This window comes from Pleurodeles waltl, chromosome 1_2 (genome assembly GCF_031143425.1).
Source record: "Pleurodeles waltl isolate 20211129_DDA chromosome 1_2, aPleWal1.hap1.20221129, whole genome shotgun sequence".
NCBI classification, from domain to species: Eukaryota; Metazoa; Chordata; class Amphibia; order Caudata; family Salamandridae; genus Pleurodeles; species Pleurodeles waltl.
In genome coordinates, this window is record NC_090437.1 from 430,780,031 (window position 1) to 430,793,499 (window position 13,469).

Consider the following 13,469-nt stretch of genomic DNA (forward strand, 5'->3'; position numbering starts at 1 on the left):
CTGATTTCGCTCCGCATGCCCAGGATTCCACGCATAGTCCCCGGGGCACCAGAAAACCCCGCAACCCGAAGAGGAACCAAGTTCATGCGCTGGAAATCAATACAAAGCCTTCCCCTGTGTGGAAAATAACGATGCAAGTCAGTGTGCGAAGGGGCGAAACCGACTCACACCTCCCCGTTTTCCACGCATCGCCTCCCCTGTGGTCCCTTGCAGAGATTTTGAATGCAAACCAGGTACTTTGGGCTTACAAGAGACCTTTATTGCTTTTAAGAGACATTCATTTTTTTTTTAAAGAGTTAAGACACTTTATATCACTTTTCAATGATATCTCAACATTTACTTATTGCATTTTAACCGTTTTGACCTGCATTTATCCAGATAAATATTATATATTTTTCTAAACACTGTGTGGTGTATTTTTGTGGTGCTATATTGTGTTATTGTATGATTTATTGCACAAATACTTTACACATTGCCTTTTAAGTTAAGCCTGACTGCTCAGTGCCAAGCTACCAGAGGGTGGGCACAGGATAATTTGGATTGTGTTTGACTTACCCTGACTAGAGTGAAGGTCCTTGCAGGGACAGGAGGTAACCTGACTGCCAACCAAAGACCCCATTTCTAACAGGTAGGTGTTTGAGGTATGACACCTGTCAAATCAATACAAACTTGGCTCGATAGTTGGAAATGGGAGCATTCAGTCAGATCAGCTATGTCTCTGTCAGATTTCTTGTCATCCTGATTTCACTAAGAGGTTTTAACTTGTTCATTTTTGGATCAGGAACTTGAATATATTTAGGCCCAGGCATTGAGGTTGTGTCACATTTTTGGGGAAGTCCTCAGTCAAGATCCCTTTTGGTATTTACAAAACAATGAAAGTTAAATTTTCATGGGTGGTGCATGGGTATTCCCGTGAATCTACCTGTGCATTTTAAAGCGAACCCATATGTACATAGGCCCAGGTTTACAGCAAACTCATATTTACATAGACTCATATTACATAGATCCAGCTTTATAAAGATTTTGGGTCTGGGTTGCAACACTTTTTTGACATAGCCTTGACAAAAATATCCTGTTTGGTATCGGCAAAACCACACAAATGTAGTGTATGTTTGGCTTTGGAAAAAAGCAATAACAAAATGCAGTACTACTTTGTGTTTGGTGGGCTTTCCATGTGGGTTGATTGGGTGTTCCTGTGCATTCATACATGGATTTTGATGCAAAGCTATATTTACAAAGACTTGTAAACTTGAGTTTGTGCCAAAATCGTGCCTAATACTTGTGTTATGAGAAGAAATATCATTATTTCTCCTCATTATTTCCTGTTTGCATGTGTGTCACATTCTGCAGCACACATACAAAGAGGAAAACGCCTCCCAGAATCGTTTCTGTGCAGCAAGGTACCCCTTCATGCACAAAAAGTATCATGAGAAGGTACCCCTTCCTGCATAAAAGCTATCCCAGTTATAAAACAGACACCTTTGCACTTTGGCACTAGGCAGTCCAATGTACAGCAGTGCATGGAGAGAGCAGAAATGTGCAATTTCTTTGAAAACCTGATACAGTTCTAGTCTTCAGATGATGCAAGACATTGCAGCAATGTTGCAGTGCTTCTCTGTACATATAGCCCTTAGTGACTCACTTACCAAAAAGTAGCAAATCTGCACCCATAGAAGTACTCCTTAAATTGATGCAAAATTAGTACTTTTTAGAATTCACAAACATTGGCAGTAGTAGGTTTAAAAAGCTACACCAGTCTCAGGCTTCCAAGCATGAAAATCAAACATTCAAAAAATGATTGGACGAATGCTCACAAATAGTCTAACCACTGGCAATCCATGTGTTAGCATTCCAAATCATTGTATGCACCAACTGCGCTACTCTAGACAGAGGGCCTTATTTAGGTTTTTGCAAATAGGGTAAAGGCAGACGGGGTGCTGGAGAACTTTACTGCTTTTAATCTGCCTGGCAAATTTAGAAATATCCACCAGCCCAGCAGGGTGCTCTATACATTGGCAGGAACTACCGTCATGGTGGTTCCTTTCAATGTAGGAAATGTTTAACCATGGCTCCATCAAACATGATGGCTGGCCATTGAACATGACAGCTTCCATCAAACTTTTTTAAACAAACTCCAAATGCAGAAGTTTGTTTTTGAAAAATAAAAAATAAATTATTGACACCAGCACTATTTTTTTCCATGGTGGGGGACCACTTTAATGTCCCTCACAGCTAGGATATACCTGATAGTGACGGGCAGTAAAAAAAAAAAAACAGCGATCTGATCATCCACTATGAATAGGGAGGTCAGATGGCTTACATTGGATGGAACCTACTCCGCAGGGCCATCGATGGAAGTTTTACTCTGACAATAAATTTGACTCCATCAGAATAAAACATGCAGTCTGCTTAGCTCAAAATCAGGCATGCAGACCTTGAGTTTGGCAGAGAGGTTACTCCCTCACCACTGCAAAACAGCACCTGTCCGCCAAACTTTAAGTTAGCCACTAACTCCCACCTAATGCGAATCAGTACCTACACTGCTCCTCATGTGAAAAATCTATTCAAAACCTTGGCCACTTCACGTAATCATCATGAGGGCCACTGCTTCTTGGTTAGGACATTCTAGATTCACACACTTGCACCTTGACTCTCGATGAGTTACACCCCTGCTCCAGGGCTAATTTAATGTCCAGGTGGCTGCTGGTAAAAACATTCTCTACAGCATTATGGGGGTCATTCTGACCCCCGCCGGCGGCGGATGCCGCCGGCCTGGCGGGAACCGCCAGAAGACCGTACCGCGGTCAAAAGACCGCGGCGGTCATTCTGAGTTTCCCGCTGGGCTGGCGGGCGACCGCCAGAAGGCCGCCCGCCCGCCCAGCGGGAAACCCCCTTCCACGAGGATGCCGGCTCCGAATGGAGCCGGCGGAGTGGAAGGGGTACGACGGGTGCAGTTGCACCCGTCGCGATTTTCAGTGTCTGCTATGCAGACACTGAAAATCTATGTGGGGCCCTATTAGGGGGGCCCTGCAGTGCCCATGCCAGTGGCATGGGCACTGCAGGGGCCCCCAGGGGCCCCACAAAACCCGTTCCCGCCAGTCAGGTTCTGGCGGTGAAAACCGCCAGAACCAGGCTGGCGGGAAGGGGGTCAGAATCCCCATGGCGGCGCTGCTTGCAGCGCCGCCGTGGAGGATTCCCCGGGGCAGCGGGAAGCTGGCGGGAAACCGCCGGCTTCCCTTTTCTGTCAGAATGCCCCCGGAAGCACCGCCAGCCTGTTGGCGGTGCTTCCGCAGTCGTTGGCCCTGGCGGTCCATGACCGCCAGGGACAGAATGACCCCCTATATCTCTCTGTAGGCCTCAGGCTGCAAGGATATGGAATAATTAATCAGCAAACCTTGCATCAGCTGTAGTGGTCTGGAAGCCTTACCCATTGTCAATGTTGAACTGGCCTATAGGGCAGTTAGGCAGTGCTCGATGGGCTGGTCTGACAGTTCAGTGAATGGGCTATTGTTTGGCAGTTTATGGGCCTATTTTATAATTTTTAGTTTTTTCAGTTGATTTCCCTGATATTAAAACAACTATTGACTGCAGCAAGTTCAAATTCATGCTGTATTTCAAGCCAAGCCATGCAATACACTTACACAGTGTCTTTAAAAGTTGAAGACGTCCCAATTTGTAAACATGGGCCACATTTTTAGCTACCTAATTCTCCAATAGGAGCCACTTTCATTTTGGTGCCTGGGCTTATTTCCATCCCAATCTGAACTTGCCAATGTCAAGAAAATCCAAGTTTATTGACTTTTCAGGGATCCTTAATATGCTAATAGATGATAGGAAGGAGGAATACTATGTGTAGAATAAGGAAATACTTGAAGGAAGAAGAGAAGGGGTGTAGGATCAGCACTGGTTGGTGAACTAACAGATTTGTTTGACTGTTATGGACATATTTACATGGAACTGGTGTAGCTTGGTGGCGCACAAAAATTGCCAGCGCTGCACTGCATCAGTTCTGAAATGCAGGGATGTGCTGTAATTACAAAAATACAGTGTACCCCTGTGTTTCCCCTAGCGCTGGTGCTAAATTTAGCTGTAAGTGCCAACACAGGCCTCCTGGCACCATAGTACAAGGGTGTCTGTGTTGAAGGGAATGATTATTAATGTGCAGGAAGGGACACCGTCCTGCACATATACAATCCTTAATGGGCTTTTGGCTCCTATGTGTGCTGCACATAGAAAAATCAAAAACAAGGAGGAGTAAAACTAAAAGTATTTCTCCTTGTTATGCCACACTAATGCCAGCCCTAGGGTGGCACTAGTTTTTGGCGCTGCCTCATATTTACAATTCTTTGTACATCTGTGGCAGTGTCAAAAGCAATGGGTGTTGTGGTGGAACACCCACAGCAACACCAACTGCACGCTCCTCTGCCACGCTGTCGGCAGGGCCAATATTTACAAGGTGGCATTAAGCCACGAAAAGTGGCTAAGGGGTGCCTTGTAGATATGGCGCAGTGCACAGTACCAGCAGAGCATTACTGAAAGTGACGCTCCGGTGGTGCTAGGGGCATGCAAATATGCCCCATAGTGTTTTCATTACTTGTTCCTGCTGTAGTTAGTACTACTAGTCAGTGTCTTATTTCTAACATCAACACAGCATCATCAGGTTGAAGTGGTGGCAGGAAGTGGCTGCTGGGTAGAATGGCAAGATAGAGGCCCTCATTATGACAGTGGCGGTAAATCCCGCTTACCGCCACACTGATGGCTGTCAACATATGGCTGCGGTGGCGGATATCCATTCACCATATTATGACACATACCAAACCGACAGAATACAGCCACATACACAAATCCCCTCACCCAAAGGTCAGAGGTAAACTATTGGTGCCAATACTCATACCGTTATGGCAACAAAACAACGCCCATCACATCATGATCCACGAATCACCACGGCGGACGTTCAACGGCGGTAAACCATTGGCGGTACACACCGCCACGCTCAGAATGGACACCCAAACACTAAACTACACAACATTGGCCAATTAAAAAAACACACACCTGACACTCAAACACACACCACACCCACCCACTCACACGACTATAAAACACACATCCACATTACCCACAACCCCTTACGAATACAAATCATTGCCACCAGACAGATATCAAGACCACTGCGACAACTACACACACACCCATACATCCCTCACACACTCCACAATGCATACACAATCACACTACTCAACACCCACACACTTACACCCACCACACAACACCCATTGCCCCAAAAAGGCACCCCCGTTTCACAGATGAGGAGTTGCGGTCATGGTAGAGGAAATAGTCAGGGTGGAGTCACAGCTGCTTGGAGCACAGGTACAGCAGATATCCATTGCAAGGAAGATGGAGCTATGGTGGACAATCGTGGACAGGGTGAACGCCGTGGGACAGCATCCAAGAACAAGGGACAACATCAGGAAGAGGTGGAACGACCAATGGGGGAAGGTACATTCCGTGGCAGCAAGTCACCAGCTTGCCATACAGAGGACTGGCGGTGGACCCCGACCTCTTCCCCCACAGCTCACAGCATGGGAGGAGCAAGTCTTGGCATTACTGCATCCAGAGGGACTCACTGGAGTAGCTGGAGGACTGGACCCTGGTAAGTCCTTACGAAGTCACGCTGCGTCAGTTTTTAGCAGGCTGTGCGTCAACTTTTCGGCACACAAGGAGTCCAGTTGCAGGAGTGAAGTCTTTTTGGTCCTGAGACTTCAGGGAACAGGAGGCAAGCTCTATCCAATCCCTTGGAGAGCACTTCTCAGCACAGCCAGGGAGCAGCAAGGCAGCAGGGCAACAGCAAGGCAGCAGTCCTTGTCAGAAAAGCAGTCCCAGTGAGTCCTTTGGGCAGCCAGGCCGTTCCTCTTGGCAGGTCTGGTTCAGGGATTCTTCACCAGCAGGTTTCTTGTTCAGAAGTGTCTGTGAGGTAGAGTGTCTATCCCAAGAAGTGTCTAAAGTCTGTGGTTTTGGGTGCTCTTCTTATACCAATTTTGGCCTTTGAAGTAGGCTTACTTCAAAGAAAAGTCTCACTTGCTCGTGAAATCCTTCCTTGCCCAGGCAAGGCCTCAGGCACACACCAGGGGGTTGGAGTCTGCATTGTGTGAGGGCAGGCACAGCCCTTTCAGGTGCGAGTGACCACTCCTCCCCTCCCTCCTAGCACAGACGGCTCATCACAATATGCAGGCTACACCCAGCCCCCTTTGTGTTACTGTCTGCAGAGATGTGCAAACAGTCCAACTGTCAAACTAATCCAGACAGGGAATCCACAAACAGGCAGAGTCACAAAAATGCTTTAAGCAAGAAAATGCCCACTTTCTAAAAGTGGCATTTTCAAACACACAATCTTAAAATCAACTTTACTAAAAGATGTATTTGTAAATTGTAAGTTTAGAGTTCCCAACCTCCACCTGTCTATCTGCTCCCAAAGGGAAGCTATGCTTTAATCATGTTTAAAGGCAGCCCCCAGGTTAACCCATGAGAGGGATAGGCCTTGCAACAGTGAAAACCGAATTTGACAGTATTTCACTGTCAGGACATATACAACACATTAGTATATGTCCTACTTTAACCATACATTGCACCCTGGCCATGGGGCTACCTAGGGCCTACCTTAGGGGTGATCTTATATGTAGGAAAAGGGAAGGGGTAGGCCTCGCAAGTGGGTACACTTGCCAAGTCAAATTTACAGTTTAAAACTGCACACACAGACACTGCAGTGGCAGGTCTGAGACATGATTACAGAGCTACTTATGTGGGTGGCACAACCAGTGCTGCAGGCCCACTAGTAGCATTTGATTTACAGGCCCTTGGCACCTCTAGTGCACTTTACTAGGGACTTACTAGTAAATAAAATATGCCAATAATGGATAAACCAATCAACAGCACAATTTACACAGAGAGCATATGCACGTTAGCACAGGTTAGCAGTGGTAAAGTGTTCAGAGTTCAAAAGCCAACAAAAACAGGTCAGGAAAAATAGGAGGAAGGAGGCAAAAGGTTTGGGGACGACCATTCAAAAAGGGCCAGGTCCAACACTCCCCCTTCTGTTTCAATATATTTTTTGGGGGGGGTTGTAGCAAGACAGAACACACCTGATCACAGCATTCACAATGAATATCAGCGCTGCAATATGTTAGGATACACAGCATCAATATATGGAGTTGTCTATGATATCAAAAGCCCTTTCAATCACAGTTGTACTTCAGGAAAACTCATAAACAAGAAATTAAATCAATATACCTTCATCAATAAATATTTAAGCCCAGATTTGTGGGCTTTTGGTGCAGGGCAGCACAGCAAGTCACCTTGCTGCGCTGCCCTGTGTCAAAACGAAATGGCAGGAATGTGCCATATCTATACAATATGGCACATTCCTGCCTTTTCCCTCTGTGTTGGTGCTGTTTTGGCAGTCTAGCACCAACACAGGAACTCTTGCACTATGGTGCAAGGGTGTCTGCGATGTAGGCAGGATGGTTTTTGTGGAGCATACATAGAAAGAGGAATAAATGAGGAGTAATAAAGATATTTCTTCTTGTCGTACCTCCCCTGGGAGGCATAAGGTTCTGGCGCATCCCAGGTTTACAGGATCTTGTAAATCTGGGGATGCGTCAAAATCCAGAGGTGATGCATGGTAACACCCACCGCAATGCCAATGGAACTCCTCCTTCATGCAGAGGAAGGCAACATAGCAATTTGCTTTCCAATGCTTTGCCTTATTCCATATTTATGAGGCCATTCAAAGCCATGCAAAGTGGCTTTCTGCAACCTCATCGATATGGTTGAAAGGTTTGTGCCATCTCTGTATCACTAAAAGTGATAAATATGCCCCTCAGTGAGGTGGTAGATAGATGAAGAACATTAGAATATGAGAGTTTATTTCGACTGGCTTGCCTTCATTGAATCGTTGCCATAGCAATTTGGGCAAGTGTGATATTATGGGAGAAAGGTAGTGGAGCAGTGGTAGTGGGGTTCCCTAGGGCCCAGTGATGGATATTGCCATGGGGGTAGCATGGTTTGGTGCCATGATGATTGTGACTTTCTGCAGTGTGCGGCTTGTGCGGTAAGGGAAGATTCAACCTGCCTTGACTCATAATGTGAAAAAGTAGGCAGATAGTGAATGAGGGTATAACAAGAGGGCAAGCCGATGACGTTGATTTTCTCATTTTTCCAATAAGCATTCTTTTTATATGTTAAAAAGGTCCCACACTTCTTCAAATTTATAGAGTTGGTCATTGAGCTTATTGATAAAGCTCTCTTGGGATGCTGTAATTTCCATATTCTAAGCCTTTCAGATATTGTTGGATCTTTAATTTACTTCTATCTCCTAAGTGTACGGATTTCTCTTTAGCTAGAGAGGTGCCCCACAATCGATTGGCATGATTGGTGAGATCCTCAGTGTTTAATGAAACCTACAGTAGAGGCAAGGCCATATTGTGATGAATACGGCATGTGCTGGCCTAAGATCATTCATGCCATGTGTGAGACCAAAAATGTTGAATGATTGGACAGGACAATAGACTATGAGTCATATCACTACTGTGTCAATCACATCACCAACAGTTTCATGAGGTAGTGAAGCTGGCATTGTAAAATTTAAGGGAAGACTAATGCAAGTCACCTAGGTTGTTAACAAAAAATGGATTTCAGTGTCTGGCTTGTTCTGTGCTCTTGTCATGAAATCCAAGAGTATCTGCCAATTTCCCTTAGAGTGTTCCTTGGAGAGAGCTGGCGTCCATTCGATCCTCAGGGTAGTGTCAGTGGGCTTTAAGTTGAGTTCTCCAGTAAGGATATCATACAGTCCTGTATTTGTTTTTGACGGGTCCGTCGCAATATGTACCTGTACATCAGTGAGGTGGGAAAAGTTGCGGTGTGCTTGTTTCTGACATGTTTGATCCAATGTCGTAGCTGACAATATTGTTCCGAACTAGGGCTTGCAGATGTAGAGGAAAGTTGGATCTCAGTTTCTCATGTGTACCCTTCCAGACATCAACCATGTTTAATAAATAGGGTTCTGGAGGTCTTGTAACCCTCTACAAAGGATACCTACCTTGACCTCGGGTTTGTTCTCATGTAGGATTCTGAGTTGCTCATAATGCGATAGGGAGGCATGCCATTGTCGTTGCAGTGGGTTTTCCCATGTACCATTCATGGCATTTGACACATTCCCAGATTTACAAGATTTTGTAAACATGGGAATGCATCAAAATCTCCACCTCCCTAGAGGAGGTGTAAGGGAGGTGCAAGGAGGAGGCATAGCTTTATTTCTCCTTGTTTTTTCCTCTTTTTATGTGTTCTTACTTCTGCAGCACATATAGAAAGAGGAAAATGCCTCCATTTATTTTTTGTGCAGGAAGGTTTCCCTTCCTGCACAAAAACAACCATCTCTACAAACAAATACCCTTGCACTATGGTGCAAGGGTGCCTGAGTTGGCACATGGCAGCCTAATGTACGCCAGCACAGTTTAAAAGGACAGGAAAGTCCTGTATCTCATAGATATGGCACATTCCTGCGCTTTTCTTTTGATGTAGGGGAGCACATCACAAATCCTTGTGGCACTGATCAGTGCCAAAACTTTGTAAATGAGGTCCATAGTGTTTACTACCGTGGTCTACGCCCCAGCGCTCAGCTGTCAGTATTTTTAAGGGGAGCATACTAAAAAGAAAATGAAACCTTGTGGCCATGACTGTCTTAACAGTTTGGACTCATCCCTAGAGGGAAGACTGCAGCGCCCGCCGGCAAAGGAAGTCAGAATGCATTATATCCAGCAGGAAGGAGATGTTGTCCAGGACTATGCGAGGGAGGTCTCTGCTCACAAGTTTCCCTAGCTAATTCAGTTTACTTCAAATACATTTGAAAGGAAAACCATGGATGTAGTCAATGGTGGAGGTATTGATTAAGTGCATTGCCTCACATTTCAATCAATTAATACCATAGCCTGAGAACCCAGAAAAGAAAGTGATGGTATCTATGAGGCCTGATGCTGATGACGTTGGAGAGCACAAAGTAAGAAGAATATTGTCAACATAGACCATTATCTTCAGTTCTCCACTGGCTGGCTGTAGGCCCGGATGATTGGCATTTGCCCAATGGTTATCGCTAGCGGTTACAGTGCTTTCAAGAACAATAGCGGAGACAGGGCGCATCTCTGTCTAGTACCTTATTGGATACTAATGGGTTTTGAGAAGAAGCTGTTGCAAGTCACCCTTGTTGTTGATTCTCTGTAAAAGCAGTTGACCATAGTGATAAATAAGGGGCTGATGCCCATCATTTCCACAACATGTAAAATGTATTCCCAATCTACACTATCAAAAGCTTTTTCCACGTCGAGAGAGGACAGGCTTTCATCTGACTGGGCTCAGGATTTCCAAAAGAGGTGCAGCAATTTTTGAAGGTGGTTCCTCGAGGTCCTTCCTGATACAAAGCCCACTTAATTTTTGTGAATTAGTAGCAGGATAACCCTTTGGAGCAGTAGCGGCAGAATATTTGCCAGTAGCTTATTATCATAATTGAGAAGTGATGTGAGCCAATAGTTGGCACTTAAAAAGGGGTATTGTCCCAATATAGAAATGAGCATCAGAAGAGTTATATTAAATTCAGAGTGAAAGGAATGAGTGGTGATTATGTCTTTACAGCTTTCGTCAGAATAGGGATCATTACTGGGCTAATAATCTTGAGGAACTCCTATGATCCGTCCTTCCCCAATGCCTTTATTATAGTAGGATTTTAAGGGCCTCCTTAATATTGGCTTGCTGTACTTTTGAGAGTTCTGTGGTGATCAGAGGGTGACCTTAAAAAAATATTTTTCCACAAGAGGTCCTCTGGGGTCAAACTGGAATAGAGGAATTCACAGAATGAAACATACTCACTATTTATCTCTGAAGAGTTGCTGAGCAGGTTCCTATTTAAGGTTGTAAGCACTGGGATGGCTGATGTTGCTTCCCTTTGTTACGTTGCAAGGCCAATAGGCATCTCGCCTTTTCACCATTTTCATAATGGCAGCTCCAGATACTGGGCAATGCTTTTTTTGCTTTCAGGGTGTTGAGTGTGTTCAGTTTGAACTTGTTTCCAATCATTGTTCTTAGATGTCATCTGTGGGGATGAGCTCTGAAAGAGTGATATAGCTTGGAGATGTTCTGTTCTAGGGTGTCTCATTTTTGCTTATAAATTTGGTGTTGCTTTATCTCCTCTTGTATCATCAGAACTCTAATATAGGACTGACTGCATTCCCAAGAGAGTTATGATGAGTCCACTGAATGCTTGTGACAAAGCGGATATTCCAAAAATTGAGTAAGCAACTTCTTCTTTCCCTGCAGGTATTTGTAAGCAGATGTATTCATCCTCCATATTCAATTATTGCAGCAAAGTATTTTCATGACTATCAGTAAATAGAACCCCCTACACACACCACCACCACCACCAGTGAAGCTACACCCCTCAGTGGCAAGCAGCAGAGAAACACATTTGGTAAAACGAGTGCAAATCAAACCAGTGTACATCTCCCCATTGTATCCCTGGTCCTGGATTTTGTTTTCTTGGAATAGTGGAATGTGAAGGCATACTGCTAGTTTGGAAGCACTCACAGAGGGAGACAGGTATCTTACCCAGAAGCATTCTTGCACTCATTAGTGGCCACAATAACATTTATGTCTCTTGTTACAAATTGGGTCTCTAGTTGGCAGTGTTATGCACCCTGTGCAAGCAGGGATCACAGTCCTAGCCATGGTAAGTCACAACACAACCTAAATTATCCTATGCTTACCCTCAGGCAGCTTGGCACAGAGAAGGCAGGCTTAGCTTAGAAGGCAATGAGTAAAGTATTTGTGCCGTATCTCATACAGAAACACAGTGAAAACACCACAAAAATGCTCCACATCAGGCTAGAAAAATAGATAATATTTAAATAAAATGATACCAGAAAAACAAAAATCCATAGCGTAGAAGTCGTAATATGAACGTTTAAAGAATAAATGTAAAATAGCACTAAGAAGCAAATAGCAATTTTAGGGGTTACTTTAGGTCACGCTGGACCAGGGCAAAGTCAAAGTGTGGGCCAACCATGATAGAGCACAGGCCAGTTACAGGACCCATGCAGGCTCCGGGAAACAAAATACCTTTTAAGGTCACAGCAGTGAGCTGCGTGGTGAGATGTGTCCATCTGTCCCACGCAGTGATGGCGATGTGTCAGTTCCGAAGACAAGCGCTGGAGCCAAGGTGCATTTGTTCCGAAGTGCAATGTGTTAGGGTTCTCCATTGAGTCAAGGGATGCGTAAATCTCTGTAGACTGCTGCAGTGGCAAATCAAGGTTCCGATGCTTCAGGCTCTCAAGGCAAAGCATTGGTTCTGAGATTGATGAGCCGATTCTGCTCTGGCAACTGGTCGGTGCACCAGTTCTGCTTCATGCAGGTAGGAGATGCGTTGATTTCCGTGAGGCAAGTGTCTTGGTCCATTTCCAGTGAACCAAGCATAGGAGCAGGGGTAGAGATTTTGAAATCCCTGAGCCTCAAAAGAAAGGAGACATGTCAACAAGCCCTTGGAGATCACTTTGGGTGCAAGCCAGACGCCAATTCACCCATGGCAGAACAGTAGAAAAGTAGTTCTCCCAGGTCAACAGTTCAGCAGAGTAGCAGTCCTTTGTTTCAGGCCAGCAGTTCTTCTGACAGAGTCCATTTGTAGGTCCAGAAGTATCTGATTTTTAGGGGGTCAGAGACCCAGTACTTATACCCAGTTGTGCCTTTGAAGGGGGGGAGACTTCAAAGAAGGGTCTTTGAAGTGCACAGAGGCCCTTCTGTCCCATCCCTGGCTCAAGACTATCAGTAGGGGATAATCAGCCTTTTGTGTGAGGACAGGCACTGCCTCTTCAGGTGTAGGTGTCATCCCCTTCCACCTTTCCTGCACAGGAAGAGCCATCAGAATGTGGATGAATGCAGAGGAGTATTCAGGAACACACCTAATCTTCCTGTGCTGTCACCCAAACAGAAGTGTATTGGAGATAGACTGCAGGCACACAGAGTTGTAAGAGCTGAGAAATACCTAACTTCTAAAACTGGCATTTCTAAAATAGTGATATAAAATCCAGCTTTACGATTAAAGGAATTTATTATTACCATTCCAAAAATATGAAACATGATCATACTCCTTTTTGGTCCAGAATTAAAGTTTAAAAGTGTATTAAGTAATTCCCAATGCTAGCCTATGAGAAGAGTAGGTCTCACGGTAGTGAAAAATGACTTTGGACGTTTTTCACTACCAGTACATTTAAATCTTACAAGTACCTGCCCTACTTTTTGTTTAAATAGCACCCTGCTATATGTGCTACCTAACTCCTACCTTAGGGGTGACATATGTAATAAAACCATAGTTTAAGGCAATGTAATGGGTTTTAAATGCAAAGTGGCAGAAAGCTGCACACACAGGCCCTGCAATG